This window comes from Coregonus lavaretus, assembly GCF_964263955.1.
Source record: "Coregonus lavaretus genome assembly, chromosome: 29".
NCBI classification, from domain to species: Eukaryota; Metazoa; Chordata; class Actinopteri; order Salmoniformes; family Salmonidae; genus Coregonus; species Coregonus lavaretus.
In genome coordinates, this window is record NC_140016.1 from 14,080,272 (window position 1) to 14,097,259 (window position 16,988).

Here is a 16,988-nt window from a genome sequence, read left to right on the forward strand (position 1 = left end):
ATCTGCACCCAGTGGGTCACAAATGTTTCCCTAAAAGCTGTCTGGGTTTAAAACATCTGTATTACAGAAATGATAGCGACAAAATTAGATTAAGTCCATTTTTTTGTCTCCTCGGCTATAGAAGGTTGTAGGTCAGCCTCTGAATGTTAAAGAAACGAAACAATGATATCCCCATATGGATCGGAGTCACGTCTTTCCCAGGTATTTCACAGCTTGTTTCTAGCATAAAGCATTGCGGACCGAAATGCCATTATAAATCACTTTATATAATCAGATCCTTTTTATTTTCTTTAACATCTTAAACTAACAAGGGCTTGGCCTGCTTTTTGCCATTTTCTTTAACAAAAGGTAGGCCTATGTCATATCCTCACATACTGTACCCTCTCAATTTGAGTCCTGGTTTTAAATTAACACACCAAGCACTCAGCTATTTAAAGAGTGCATGGTCGGTGGAGGAATTGGCAGACAAATCTATGGATAACAGCCTATAGCCTAATTTGAGCTGTCAAACAGGTAGGCCTACCTCTTATTTCTTATATAGGAAGAAATAGGCTCCAACACAAAGCCCTCTTGTTGTTAGTGAAGTCAAATTAAAATATAGATGGTTTAAATGAACTATGCCTACTCGAATTTGCCTACTTTCAGCACCACGAGCTGTCCATTTCTGATTGATTGTGCTGCGGCTGCTGCTTCATGTTTCAGCACCACAATGTAAGTTACTCGAATCTGGCTAATATTGTGAGGTCAATAACTCTGATAAATAGCTTCATCATGGTCAAGAAACATATTGTTCTTATTAACATAAATTATGGATCATTCGATTGAGACCACACCAAGGCATTCCTAGTCGATCACTGTTATGATGTTTTCATAGTGTTGTGTGAACCAGGTTAGAGTTAGTAGAGAAGTGACTTGGTGCCACAGAGTCTGCATTCCAATATGTCATGGGAGATTACTGATGTTTATGGTAGAATGATTGATGGATATGATATACTGACTTGGGGGAAAAGGGAATAACATCAGACAAGGGAGTGCCCACCGATGGTTACCAGATGTGGTTGAAGAGACGTGTAACAGAGGGTATAGAAGTGAGAGGGTCTCTTTGTTCAGTAGTTCGGAATAGCTATAGGCGAAGCACGTGTCTTTTGTTTTAACGAACCATGGTACCTATTAAATACTTATATGAACTCCCCAGTGTTAAATATCTTATTGCATCATGAATTACTTGATACCCTAGAAACTCATCATAACAATCACCAAACATTTCTGTAAAAAGACCAATGATAAATCCTTGCCTGACTATTTTTTTTATTTGTTTCGCGCTGTTGATTCAGCAGTCCTAGTGCCAGGAAGGCAGTGTTCCCATTTTGAACCATTTCATGTGTCTGAAGGTATAACTCCGCCTACCCGGCAGGCCCAGAGAGCAAATCAAGTGCACCTATAGGCCTACCACTGGCCAATCAGATAGCTCAGATCACTGTGTCTGCGCAGTTTCCTCTGTGGTTTCCTTGAGCCATAGACTGTAAAAAAAAAGCCTTGAACGCACAGCAGTCGATACTGCAACCATGACTAGAGAGAGACTCAATGAATACATCAAAGAGCTGCTGTTTTTATGAGTAAGTTCATGTTTAAGTAGTTATTTAGCACTGTCAACACTTTGTTCAACACATTTATAAGCCATAAAATGCGCATTCTCCCTACTGCCACTCACGCACCAACCAGCACTGCAGCTGTAATGAATGAGTATAGCATAGTGTTACAATAAGCTTCCTTTGTTATTTTTAGCGGAGTGTCTTTTTTAATAAAGGTATATTTCACTTTCTCTGGTCATAGGAGTAACAACATGAATTGGTGCATGAGGCAGAAAAAATGCAGTGTGACTTGAGTTTTGCCATCAGCAGGAAGACTATAATGCTCACTCAGCTGTGCCTCACTGTCACGATCGTCGTAAGAAGTGGACCAAGGCGCAGCGTGATATGCGTACATCTTTTAATGAGTACTTATATAATGATAACAAAAACAACAAAACGATACGTGAAGTCCTAAGGTTAACAAACACAAACCTCTCCGGAACAAGATCCCACAAATGACAAGTGCATAAAAGGCTGCCTAAGTATGGTTCCCAATCAGAGACAACAAGCAACAGCTGATTCATGTTGCCTCTGATTGGGAACCACCCCGGCCAACATAGAAAACACATGAACTAGAAACTGAACATAGAACACAAAACATAGACCCTACACACCCTGGCTCAACATATAAGAGTCCCCAGAGCCAGGGCGTGACAGTACCCCCCCCCCCCCCAAAAGGCGCGGACTGCGACCGAGCCAACTAAACCCAACAAGGGAGGGGCCGGGTGGGCATTACGCCTCGGAGGCGGATCCGGCTCCGGGCGTGACCACCACCCTCTAACTAACCCCCCGTAGCGCCCCTGGTCTGGTCCCGCTGGCTGGAGCTGGACTGGACATCGGTGGAGCGGATTGCTTAGGCTCCGGTGTGGAGCAGCTGACCGGTACCTGACCAGGCACCGGTGAAACAGGCACGGGCTGTGCCGGACTGACGACGCGCACCACAGGCTTGGTGCGGGGAGCAGGAATGGGCCGGACCGGGCTGACGACGCGCACCACTGGCTTGGTGCGGGGAGCAGGAACAGGCCGGACCGGGCTGACGACGCGCACCACTGGCTTGGTGCGGGGAGCAGGAACAGGCCGGACCGGGCTGGCGACGCGCACCACAGGCTTGGTGCGGGGAGCAGGCACAGGCCGGGCCGGGCTGGCGACGCGCACCACAGGCTTGGTGCGAGGGGCAGGAACAGGCCGGGCCGGGCTGGCGACGCGCACTACAGGCTTGGTGCGAGGGGCAGGAACAGGCCGGGCCGGGCAGGCGACGCGCACCACAGGCTTGGTGCGAGGGGCAGGAACAGGCCGGGCCAGGCTGGCGACGCGCATCACAGGCTTGGTGCGAGGGACAGGAACAGGCCGGACCGTACTGGAAACACACACCACTGGGCTTGTGCGGGGATCAGGAACGGGCCGGGCCGGACTGGTAACACACCCCAGTACCTCTCGCCGTGCCTGTACACTCTCCTTCCCTCTAATGACCAATGGCCCCCGTAACCTGGTGGCCTTCTCTCCTAGTCCACAATCTCGCCCTGTAGCTGCCTCCAGCAGCCCCATCGTCCATGCCGTGTGCCCCCCCAAAAACATTTATTGGGGTTGCCTCTCGCCTGTCCGACAACGACACTGTTGGCGCCGTACCTCCTCTCTCGCCAGGGCTTTAACTTTAGCCCATGGCCCTTTGCCCGCGAACATGTCCTCCCAGGACCACCATTGGCCCACCTGGGCCATCACCAACCTCTCCAGCTCCTTACCCGGCGTTTGCTCCTGGAAACGCTGCTTGGTCCTGTTTTGGTGGGATCTTCTGTCACGATCGTCGTAAGAAGTGGACCAAGGCGCAGCGTGATATGCGTACATCTTTTAATGAGTACTTATATAACGATAACAAAAACAACAAAACGATACGTGAAGTCCTGAGGTTAACAAACACAAACCTCTCCGGAACAAGATCCCACAAATGACAAGTGCAAATGACAAAATTACCAGTGTGATCATATACCTACATTAAAAAATATATAATTTCCAAATGGTCTGAGAACATTAACAGCCTACTGCACAAACCTCATTGCTACAGAACTGTTTTTAATTGGTTAATGTTGCATAGGCTTACGTTTTTTAAGTCCTGTTTAAAAAAAACAATCTGACCATTAGATCTCGGCTTGCATTTTGACTCAGAAAGTGATCGTGACTGAGAAAAGGTTGGTGACCACTGGCCTATAGGCACACTTGATATTGCGCTCCCAGCGAAGATTAAGAGATGAGGGACGGCATCAGGTACACATCCATATATAGCCTAATAAGCAAATAATTCTAAAACACTGAGAAATATAGACATTTCATGAATTGCAAATTACATGACCCTCCCCTGGACTAGATAAAAAAAATACTAAACCCTCCCCCGGACTGAAATTGAAAAGGCATGGCCCTCCCCCATTTTCCTCCAGGTCCCCATTCTGTAAATGTCGAACCATCCCTTATGTATATTGAAAAGGGAGTGTTAGTATTAGACAAGAGTGCCAAGATGCTGCTCTCTGTGGTATAGGCCATCTCAGCGGATGATCCATTATGAAAACAGGTCAAATTGTAGTGGCAGACAGTGCTAATTTCTGTGAAGCTCATAGAGCAACACATTGTCAGTCAGTATAATTGGCCCTGGGGTCCTCCTAGGCCCATCTTCCACAGAGAGAGTTATATGAGAGCTAAGGGAAGGAACAGAATGAGGTTCATTACCAGTGAATTAATCATATGATTTAATCTCCAACTTCCCCCTCATCCTCTCCCTGTGTGAGGGGAGGGCCCGTGGCAGGGTGCCCCACAGAGCAGTTCTGTGTACTGTATGTCTCATCTGCCAGGACTGGGAGCTGCGATGTCACTGCTCTCCCCAGACAAGCCTCTTCTAGATGTTCTGAGGCTATGTACTTTCTCAGGTGGTTCTTAGGACAAACAGGAAATGCAGCAGAACAGAACAACATGGCTGACCTACCTGCAGCGGAGCCTCAGTCGCTCTCTTGTCTGTCTGTGGATGTTTACCCCATAGAGTTCCAAGGTCAGGTCACTGCAATGAAAGGCTCCTGCATTGACCTCCATGGCTGCAGTGTCGGTGTGGTCCCCCAGCAATATAGGAAACTACCTCTGCCAAGAAGGCATTTACACAGTTTGGCTCTCTGTGCCATAGCTCACACAGAAACCTGTGTAGGGGAAATTACATGAAATCAGCCTGGCAGGAAGTCATGCAGGCGTATGGATGTTCTTAATGCTTATTCAATCATGTCTCAAGAAAGCTAAGAGCCCGTGCACAGTGATCCATGCGACACTGACCCACCTGAGTGGGCCACATCTTGAATGTTGTCGTGTGTTAGATTAATTGTAAAATTAATTTGAAGCTCACATTAACAGATGTAAACATGAACCGCGAGCACACAGAAATCTATTTTTTACTAAGCATATCATTCAATTGGTGGGGTGTAGCCCAGGCGTATTCTTTTGAGAGTAATTGCAGGAGGGGAGAGATTAATTATTAATGAAGTGGAAGCAGTCGTATCAGGATTGCACAATAGTTATGCAGTGTGATTAACTGGGCTAATTGTCAGTAACACATCCGCATTTGTCCTGAGTGACTTCACACATCTGTTCCCTGTTTGTCTGTTGATGTTTGGCTTTTTATTTGTCACAATATGAGACCGTTGTCACCAGACACAGCAAGTGCCCTGTGAACAGTTTTTTAGTCATAGTTAATCTTCTTCTAAAATAAGGAAAGTAGCCCAGGACAGCTATACTCTCTATCTCTGTTGCCTGAGATTAGGAATTCTACACGCACATACACACACAAACACACACACAGTCTTGTACAGATAACCTTGTGGGGAAACACAATTCCGTCCCATTCAAAGTCCTATTTTCCCTAACCCCTAACCCTAACCCTAACTCGTACTCTTACCCTAACCCTAACCCTAGCTCCTAACCCTAACACTAAACCTAATTCTAACCCTAACGCTCATTCTAACCTTAACCCTAAACCCCCTAGAAATAGCATTTGACCTTGTGGGGACCAAGAAAATGTCCCCAGTTGGTCAAATTTGTGTTCGTTTACTATTCTTGTGGGGATTTCTGGTCCCCACAAGAATAGTTAAACACGTCCACACACACACACACACACACACACACACACACACACATACACACACACACACACACACACACACACACACACACACACACACACACACATACACAACCTACCTGATGTCCAAGTCTAAAACCAGCTAAATGTTTCATGCTGAAAAGTTACATCTTGGTATCAAACAGGCTGAACTTGCGAGCGGAAGTTCAGGGGGCCTTAGCTGACACACAATGCCACTGGAGGGCAATCCCATGCCTGAAGGCCCTCATGCATTTTCAATGGGAACCTAGTGTAGTAGCCATGGCAGTAGCTATGTGTGGAGCTGGGGGTCATGTGCCCTGACACAGGCCTCCCTGAAGGACACCTGTACTTCAGGCTGGTGACTGCCTAGTGCAATGATATGCGCATTCATTCCCCATACAGTATGTGCTCCTGCCACTTCAGGGGGAGCCGCATCTCTTTACTAATTGAAGTATTTTGAAATATTCCATTCCGATGTCCTCCATGTTCAAACTGCATATTGTTCTTGATGTTGTTGGCAAAAAAAAGTAAAATGAAGCCCCACTTCACATCATCACAGGCAGGCAGGGAGGCATTGATGAAATGAATGACAGTGTTTAAGAGCTCTGCTGGTTCACAGATGAAACCCTGTGGAGAAATCGATGTGTGCTTTTGTGTGTGTGATGACCCTTGGCTAGAGGTGAACTTGGGGAAACATAAAGCCTCCTGTGTTGTGTTCCCTTTCTGCAGAAACTCCACCTACTGCATGAAGGTGTCCATGTCCTTGGCGGTGGAGGAGAATGACGAGGGCCTGTGCTTCAACAGTAAAATACGCCACCTGGAGAAAGCAGAGATCACTAAGAGCAAGATGATCAACTGCCCCGACATCGAGGATTACCTCGCCCCTTACAAGCAGCCCCAGATGACCTGGTATAAGGTAACAAATCACTCTTTTTCTCAGAAATGTTGTATATTCTTTGTGTATGAACCCAGGAAGATTAGCCCTGATACACTAATGGGTATCTAAATAAACGTAACTTAACTTAACATAGTGAATCGGTAGTTAATGACTGAGTTGGATCAAAAGATATGGAACCAAGTGGCCTCCCGAGTGGCGCAGAGGTCTAAGGCAGTGCAGTGCTTGAGGCGTTACTACAGATCCGGGTTCGATCCCGGTCTGTGTCGCAGCCGGCCGCGACCGGGAGACCCATGAGGCGACGCATGATTGGCTGAGCGTCGTCTGGTTTAGTGGAGGGTTTGGCCTACCGGGATGTCTTCATCGCGCTCTAGCAACTCCTGTGGCGGTCCGGGCGCATGCACGCTGACACGGTCACCAGTTGCATGTTCCTCCGACACATTGGTGCGGCTGGCTTCCGGGTTAAGCGAGCAGTGTGTCAAGAAGCAGTGAGGCTTGGCAGGGTCGTGTTTCGGAGGACGCATGGCTCTCGACCTTCGCCTCTCCCGAGTCCGTACGGGAGTTGCAGTGATGGGACAAGACTGTAACTACCAATTGGGGAATGTTTTTTTTTTTAATATATGAAAACCAGATGAAACTGACGTGGTATAACACTGTGTGATGTTAATGTCTGTCTAGGAGTGTGAGAAGAGGACGTGGCGGAGCTCCGTCATGGTGAACATCACCAACATCTGGTTTCCTGAGGTGCAGGAGGACGACGGCGGGAACTACACCTGTGAGCTGAAATATGGCAGCCGGGTGGTGAGGAGGACCACAGAGCTCAAAGTCACAGGTAAGCCCCCCATGTTGTGTGTGTGTGAGTTTGGGTGTGTCTGGTTACAGTATGAATGTATTGTATATTGTTATGTGCGTGTGTATGTGCACAGTGCCAAAAACAGTTTGACAGCTGGCCACGATTTGTATCTGAAATCAGCTGCAGTGAACAGTGAGCGGAAAGGTTTACACTTTTGCACTCTTACACTTAATATTCTGAAGCCCCTTCCTCTCAAGGTTTGGTAGTTCAGAGATAAAACACTCAACCGGATGCACTGCGGAGATACACCATTTATCACCGGAGCATAGTGGGGTATCACTGTGTGTCTGTGATGCATCAGCCCTCAGTGTAAACGCTGGCGTCCACTGTGATGTGAGATGGATTTATTTATTCACATTTTGGGCTTGTGCCTCCTCCGCTGCCTCTGTCATGCAGCAGGCAGTCAGGCAGGCAGGCTGGGATTCCAGGCCAGTGAGTCTGACCCTTGGGGTGTGTGCTGGGTCCCGACTGCAGGAAAAGCAGCTGCCAACTGCAGTGTGAAATCAACCCCACAGCTCATTCACCCTGCCTGCCTGCCTAGCCCCACTCTGAAACAGAGCCAATCCGCTGGAGCCTCAGGACTGCACTAGGCAGGCAGCTCTCTATGAGTCTGACTCTAGCTACACTACAAACAGGACAGAAACACATGGAAACTACACACAACCGTTCCAGAAATGGAACTGAAACAGATAGTAGCCTATACCAGACAATACAGAATGATAGACAGCCCTATCACCATTTATTAAAGATACTCTTTGAAGAGGTAGGGTTTCAGGTGCTTTCGGAAGATGGGCAGGGACTCTGCTGTCCTAGCTTCAGCGGGAAGCTGGTTCCACCATTGGGGTGCCAGGACAGAGAAGAGCTTGGACTGGGCTGAGTGGGAGCTGCCCTCCCATAGGGGTGGGTGGGAGGGCCAAGAGACCAGAAGTGGCAGAACAGAGTGCTTGGGTTGGGGTGTAGGGTTTCAAATAAAATAAAATAAAATTGTATTTTTCACATACACATGTTTAGCAGATGTTATTGTGTGTGTAGCGAAATGCTTGTGCTTCTAGCTCCGACAGTGCAGTAATATCTAACAAGTAATATCTAACAATTTCACAACATATATACCCAATACACACATATCTAAGTAAGGAATGGAATTAAGAATATATACATATATGGACAAGCAATGACAGAGCGGCATGGACTAAGATACAGTAGAATATTATAGAATACAGTATATATACATATGAGATGAGTAATGCAAGATATGTAAACATGATTAAAGTGACTAGTGTTCCATTTCTTAAAGTGGCCAGTGATTTCAATAGGCAGCAGCAGCCTCTAATGTGCTAGTGATGGTTATTTAACAGTCTGATGGCCTTGAGATATAAGCTGTTTTTCATTCTCGCGGTCCCAGCTTTGATGCACCTGTACTGACCTCACCTTCTGGATGATAGCAGGGTGAACAGGCAGTGGCTCGGGTGGTTGATGTCCTTCATTATCTTTTTGGCCTTCCTGTGACATCGGGTGCTGTAGGTGTCCTGGAGGGCGGGTAGTTTGCCACCGGTAATGCGTTCGGCAGACCGCACCACCCTCTGGAGAGCCCTGCGGTTGCGGGCGGTGCAGTTGCCATACCAGGCGGTGATGCAGCCCGACAGGATGCTCTCAATTGTGCAACATCAAAGCAGTGACTCACTCCTGCAGGTTCGTGCTCAATAACATCTGTGGAGTACGACCCTACCTCACACAGGAAGTGGTGCAGGTCCTAATCCAGGCATCTCCTGCTGTTGGCTGGGTTCCCCGCTTATGCCATCAAACCCCTGCAACTTATCCAGAATGCTGCAGCCCGCCTGGTTTTCAACCTTCCCAAGTTCTCCCATGAGCATAGCCTGAAGGTAGGGAGGGGCAGTTCCTCTTGCTGCTCATCATCTCTCCAGTGTTGCACTTCATTATTTATTTCCTTATAGAATCATAGATAAATTGAAATACATTTGCCAATACATTACTGCTGTCTGTTCAGAAATCAATGAAATCATTCAGAATAGCCTAGTACACCATGATAAGGCCTATAATTTAGCCACAGAGGATCAATAGCTTCTTTTTAAAAATAGTCTAGCTGCGGATTGAGCCCAATAACGAGGAATAGCCTACAGTCGGGAACGCGCGGCAAATCTATCAGTGAAAAAACAGCATGCAGACAAAACAGGCCTTTCGCAATATTTCAAATACAATCGAGGGAAAACACAGGTTGTAAAGCAAATGGCTCCTGCTGAAAAGAGAAGACTATGCTGTAGGCTACCAAAATATTTGATCAACTTCCAAATATTGTTTTACAAAAGAGAGAGAGAGAGAGAGGCTTTTGGCATGAGCGCATCGGCCATCACCAACAAGTGAGCTGCGCATCATTGGGTGAGTCAGTGAAACTGGAAAGCATTTTTAGGACTATAATTTCTTCCTCATATTGTAGCCTACAATATGTGTCTCCGTACACATAGTCCTAGGCTATTGATGGATTCAAGACAAGGTCGTTGTAGTTTTTCTCAGAGTTTCAGTTTGTCAGTGCCTGCCATTTCGATCATTTGTGTGGTATTAATAAAAGATTCTGCCAAAGTCTCCAGTCATGTAAAATGAAATAGAATTGCATGAAATGTATTTATAAAAGGGCACATTTTTCCAGGACCCTAGGCTACTAAAAATGTTCTCCATGTGTGCAACTTCTGGAAGTGCCTCTACTCTACTGCTCTATGCCACTAGCAAATGCGATGATATGCATGCAATGCTTTATTATAAAGTTTTAGGGTTTTCTTATGTGTTCCAGAACCTTAGAACTCCCAGGTCACCCCACTCTAGCGCTCACTTTTTGTTCTGGCACCCCCCGATTTACAAATTAAGCACTATGTATGAATAGGTGTAATATAGAGCCAAACTGTTGGTTTGTAATCTGAGGGTATCCTGATATTGATACACTTGTTGAATTATGTAACAGAACATGAAAAAAACAGTAATTAATGAGGCAGTCTAGACAGCGCAGGTGAGTGCAGGTAGGCCTAGACAGAGCAGGTTTTTGGTGGTTGCAGGCCTATTCCTCCCCTTAATGTTAATCTATTCAAATATGCAAATCCACTCTGTGTTTTTATACAAATGAGGCACATGTAATTTGCTTTATTTTAACACAAAATATTTAAAAAATGTATATATGAGTGCATTCAAAAAAACAAATGTGAAATTTGACAATAAATGTAATACCTGAATTCCCACCAAAATCCCTGAACTCCATTAATTAATTGTCTGTGCCAGTAAACCTTTATATGTGCTATAATTCAGTCAATATCTGATGGATTAAAACAATTCTAAACGTTTGGAGTGTCTTCATCCATTGTACAACTATTGCATTTATTAGAATTGTTTTTAAAACAATTTTGATAACCGTTGCTACACACACACAAATTATTTTCCATGCAATTCAGAGACCAAAACAGGGACAATACTGTGCTTCACTAAACAACAGTATTCAACAAACTAGCATTACAAAACCACAGTAAAGGCGGTAGCGGCAAGCTAACATGATCTGCTAAGCTGAAAGACATCTGCTTCAGTGAGATGTGAATTGGCAGGGAGAATATGATGCTTGTCTTGTCAGTTAACTGAGCCATTATTTGTTCACTCACTCACATGCCCTTCTGCTAAGCTAAGCACTAGTAGTGCGTGAGTGGTGTAATGTTGGAGCTGGATTCCACATGGTTTGCAAGCTGCCTGGGGTGCTGACCTGTTGGATCAAATGCCATGTTAGGGTGCTGCTGGTTGGGTGGTGAGCCGAGTCAGGGTCAGACAAGGCCTGTGTTAGTTAGCTTTAAGCACAGAGAGAGGTCACTCAGGACACTCAGGCTTCCAGGGGGCAGGGGGCTCCTCCTTCGTCAGAATTCCACTGCCCCTCCACCCTAAAAGAGCATTGCCCCTGTGTCCTGTTTGGTTATAGGTTCAAGTGAAACAGAGGAGTTGCCCTGTGGGTAAAATATAGCTATCATAGACTCAGTGATGAGGCTGTTGGGGATGTTGGGAGACACTCTGCAGTGCTTGAGAAGTCACTATAGATCCGGGTTCGATCCCGGGCTGTGTCGCAGCCGGCCGCGACCGGGAGACCCATGAGGCGACGTACAATTGGCCCAGCGTCGTCCAGGTTAGGGGAGGGTTTGGCTGGCCGGGATATCCTTGTCCCATCGCGCTCTAGGACTCCTGTGGCGGTCCGGGCGCATGCACGCTGACACGGTCGCCAGTTGTACGATGTTTCCACCGACACATTGGTGCGGCTGGCTTCCGGGTTAAGCGAGCAGTGTGTCAAGAAGCAGTACGGCTTGGCAGGGTCGTGTTTCTAAGGACGCATGGCTCTCGACCTTCACCTCTCCCGAGTCCATACGGGAGTTGCAGCGATGGGACAAGACTGTAACTACCAATTGGATATCACGACATTGGGGAGAAAAAGGGGGTAAAAATAAAAAATACTTGCAGACTAGCTTAAAGAAGGAATATAAATGGTGTTGCTAGCCGGGCACTGTTCAAGGCAACCCTATTTGTGTCCATATCCCTTGTATTACTGTAGCATTGTATGACACCCTTGTTGATTTCACTATCCTCACATGACTTTGTGGCTTTGCACGACACCAACTCCATCATCAAGTTTGCTGACGACACCACAGTTGTAAGCCTGATCATTTGCATTCGGGCAGGTATCGTTCTCCTCGCATCCGCCAAACCCTGATTCGTCAGTCGGACTGCCAGATGGTGAAGCGTGACTCATCACTCCAGAGAACGCTTTTCCACTGCTCCAGAGTCCAATGGTGACAAGTGTTTTACACCACTCCAGCCGATGCTTCACATTGCACATGGTGATCTTAGGTTTGTGTGCAGCTGCTCAGCCATGGAAACCCATTTCATGAAGCTCCCGATGAACAGTTCCTGTGCTGACGTTGCTTCAAGAGGCATTTTGCATCTCGGTAGTGAGTGTTGCAACCGAGGACAGACAATTTTTACACGCTACGCGCTTCAGCATTTGGCAGTCCCGTTCTGTGAGCTTGTGTGGCCTACCACTTCGCTGCTGAGACGTTGTTGCTCCTAGACGTTTCCACTTCACAATAACAGCACTTACAGTTGACCGGGGCAGCTCTAGCAGGGCAGAAATTTGACAAACTGACTTGTTGGAAAGGTGGCATCCTATTACGGTGCCACTTTGAAAGTCACTGAGCTCAGCGTCTCTACTTCCTAAGGCGGCCGAAGAAATTTGGCATGCTACCCCGGGTCCTCTCCAAATACTGCCGCTGCACCATCGAGAGCATCCTGACCAGTTGCATCACAGCCTTGTACGGGAATTGCGCCATCCACGACCGCAAGGCCCACCAGTGGGTGCTGAAGACAGCCCAGTATACACTGGGACCGTGCTCCCACCCATCCAGAACATCAATTCGAAACGGTGCCTGAGGATCATCATCAAGGGCCCCACACACCCCAGCCTCAAGCTGTTCACTCCCTTACCGTCAGGTAGACGGTATCGTAGCATGATGTCTGGTACCAACAGGCTCATAGACAGTTTAATCTACAAGCCATCAGACTGCTGAACACTTGAACTGGACTGATCACCTGCACTGACTCTCCACACCTTAGTACACATGCACTCACTCACTACCGCACACACCCACAATGATACACACTCATCCACACACACACACACACACACACACACACACACACACACACACATACACACGCGCACACACACACACACATGCACACACATATACACTACCAGTCAAAAGTTTGGACACACCTACTCATTCAAGGGTTTTAATTTATTTTTACTATTTTATACATTGTAGAATAATAGTGAAGACATAAAAAAATGAAATATGGAATCATGTAGTAACCAAAAAAGTGTTAAACAAATCAAAATATATTTTATATTTGAGATTCTTCAAATACCCACCCTTTGCCTTGATGACAGCTTTGCACACTCTTGGCATTCTCTCAACCAGCTTCATGAGGTAGTCACCTGGAATGCATTTCAATTAACAGGTGTGCCTTCTTAAAAGTTAATTTAATGCGTTTGAGCCAATCAGTTGTGTTGTGACAAGGTAGGGGGGTATACAGAAGATAGCCCTATTTGGTAAAAGACCAAGTACATATTATGGCATGAACAGCTCAAATAAGCAAAGAGAAACGACAGTCCATCATTACTTTAAGACATGAAGGTCAGTCAATGCGGAAAATGTCAAGAACTTTGAAAGTTTCTTCAAGTGCAGTCGCAAAAACCATTGAGCGCTATGAAGAAACTGGCTCTCATGAGGACCACCACAGGAAAGGAAGACCCAGAGTTACCTCTGCTGCTGAGGATAAGTTCATTAGAGTTACCAGCCTCAGAAATTGCAGCCCAAATAAATGCTTCACAGAGTTCAAGTCACAGACACATCTCAACATCAACTGTTCAGAGGGGACCGTGTGAATCAGGCCTTCATGGTCGATTGCTGCAAAGAAACCACTACTAAAGGACACCAATAAGAAGAAAAGACTTGCTTGGGCCAAGAAACACGATTAATCAACATTAGACCGGTGGAAATTTGTCCTTTGGTCTGGAGTCCAAATTTGAGATTTTTGGTTCCAACCGCCGTGTCTTTGTGAGATGCGGTGTGGGTAAACGGATGATCTCTGCATGTGTAGTTCCCACCATAAAGCATGGAGGAGGAGGTGTTATGGTGTGGGGGTGGTTTGCTGGTGACACTATCTGTGATTTATTTAGAATTCAAGGCACACTTAACCAGCATGGCTACCACAGCATTCTGCAGCAATACGCCATCCCATCTGGTTTGGGCTTAGTGGGACTATCATTTGTTTTTCAACAAGACAATGACCCAACACACCTCCAGGCTGTGTAAGGGCTATTTTACCCAGAAGGAGAGTGATGGAGTGCTGCATCAGATGATCTGGCCTCCACAATCCCCCGACCTCAACCCAATTGAGATGGTTTGGGATGAGTCGGACCGGAGAGTGAAGGAAAAGCAGCCAACAAGTGCTCAGCATATGTGGGAACTCCTTCAAGACTGTTGGAAAAGCATTCCAGGTGAAGCTGGTTGAGAGAATGCCAAGAGTGTGCAAAGCTGTGTACATAGGACTAATAAAACTAACTTGAAATGAGGCAACAACAAGGCCTTGATGGAGCCTGTAGGGCCAATCTGCTCCTGAATAGCCTGCAGTATAGTATCAGTACAGTAGAAGTAGGAAATCAGAATGGAGGGGTGGGCTAAGCCTTGGCAAAGGCTCAGATTTGTGCCCCTCTCCCTCCACAGCCAGCAACCTGGTCATTAATATTTAAAAATGCATTTCAAAGTAAAATGCCTCTTATGAAAGAACATTGCAGTCAGGCTAAATTTAACAGTCATTGCTGTCACTGTGAGAGGCGAGTTACCACTGTCATGCATCTCCAAACCTCATTGGAATATTGTTACAATTTCCACAGCCAGTTAAATCAATATTGAGAAAGATGATGGGCCATGCACGAATCCTGAATGCTCCCCCCCCCCCTCTCTCTCTCTCCCCCTCTCTCCCCCCCTCTCTCTCTCTCTCTCTCTCCCCTCTCTCCTCTCTCTCTCTCTCTCCCTCTCTCTCTCCCCCTCTCTCTCCCTGTCTCTCTCTCTCCCCCTCTCCCTCTCTCTCCCCTCTCTCTCTCTCCCTCTCTCCCCCGTCTCTCTCTCTCCCATTCTCTCTCTCCCCCCTCTCTCAACTTTCTCTCACTCTCCCCCTCTTTCTCTCCCCCTCTTCCTCTCCCCCTCTCTTCATCTCTCCCTCTCTCCCCCCCCCTCTCTCTCTCTCTCTCTCTCTCTCTCTCTCTCTCTCTCTCTCTCTCTCTCTCTCTCTCTCTCCCCCTCTCTCCCCTATATATCTCTCTCCCCCTCTCTTCCTCTCTCTCCCCCCTCTCTCTCTCCCCCTCTCTCTCCAACTCTCTCTCTCCCCTCTCATCTCTCTCTCTCCCCTCTCTCCCTCTCTCTCCCCTCACTCTTCCTCTCTCGCCCTCTCTCTCCCCTCGCTCTTCCTCTATTCCCCTCACTCTTCCTCTTTCCCCTCTCTCTCTCTCTCTCTCTCTCTCTCTCCCCCTCTCTCCCCTATATATCTCTCTCCCCCTCTCCCCCACTCTCTCCCCCCTCTCTCTCTCCCCCTCTCTCCCCCTCTCTCTCCCCCACCTCTCTCTTTCTTCCTCTCTCCCCCTCTCTCTCTCTTTCTCTCCCCCCTCTCTATCCCCCCTCCCCCTCTCTCTCTCCCCACCTCTCTCTCTTCCTCTCCCTCTCTTCCTCTCTCTCACCCTATCTTCCCCTCTTCTTCTCTCTCTCCCCTCTCTCTCCCCCCTCTCTCTCCCCCCCTCTCGCTCTCCCCCTCTCTTCATCTCTCTCTCTCTCTCTCTCTCCCATCGCTCCTCCTCTCTCCCCCTCGCTCTCTCCCCTCGCTCTTCCTCTCTCCCCCTCTCTCTCCCCATGCTCTTCATCTCTCCCCCTCTCTCCCCTCGCTCTTCCTCTCTCGCCCTCTCCCCCCTCTCTCCCCCCACCTCTCTCTCTTTCTCTCTCTCCCCCTCTCCCCCTCTCTCGTGCCCCCCCTCTCTCTCTCCCTCCCCCTCTCTTCTTAGGGGGAGAGAAATTGTGAAAAATAAAAAGTATATTCAAGGTATTTTGGGTGAGAAATATGAGTGCACTCATTCAGGAAACATGGTAGAGTAAAGGTGGTTTAGTCCAGCAGATAGAATTGCTACTTCTCAAAACATGGGCCACGAGTATAATATTAGGTGATTTTCACGAGAAAGTAAGAAGCTCAATCCAATCAATCAAATGTTATTTATAAAGCCCTTTTTACATCAGCCGATGTCACAAAGTGCTATACAGAAACCCAGCCTAAAACCCCAAACAGCAAGCAATGCAGATGTAGAAGCACTGTGGCTAGGACAAACTCCCTAGAAAGGCAGAAAACTAGGAAGAAACCTAGAGCGGAACCAGGCTCCGAGGAGTGGCCAGTCCCCATCTGGCTGTGCCGGGTGGAGATTATAACAGTATACTGCCATTAATGCCAGATTTTTCTACAAGATGTTCAAACGTTCAAAGATGACCAGCAGGGTCAAATAATAATCACAGTGGTTGTAGAGGTTGCAACAGGTCAGTACATCAGGAGTAAATGTCACTTGGCTTTTCATAGCCGGGCATTTAGATGTTGAAATAGCAGGTGCGGTAGAGAGAGAGAGTTGAAAACAGCAGATCTGGGACAAGGTAGCACGTCCGTTGAACAGGTCAGGGTTCCATAGCCGCAGGCAGAAGCGTGGAAACTGGAGCAGCAGCACGACCAGGTGGACTGGGGACAGCAAGGAGTCCTTAGGCATGGTCCTAGGGCTCAGGTCCTCCGGGATGAGAGGGAGAGAGAGAGAATTAGAGAGTGCATACTTAAATTCACACAGGACACCGGATAAGACAGGAGAAT

General features: G+C 47.3%; 1 pseudogene across 1 annotated transcript in view; it reads left to right on the forward strand.

Annotated features, from left to right (window-relative positions):
• The window catches only part of LOC311104878 (X-linked interleukin-1 receptor accessory protein-like 2), a 343,046-nt pseudogene that overhangs the window by 189,060 nt on the left and 136,998 nt on the right, over positions 1-16,988 (forward strand). The window contains exons 3-4 of the transcript in view: positions 6,487-6,673; positions 7,331-7,484. The product of the transcript in view is annotated as an X-linked interleukin-1 receptor accessory protein-like 2 (transcript). The remainder of the gene's footprint in view (positions 1-6,486; positions 6,674-7,330; positions 7,485-16,988) is intronic.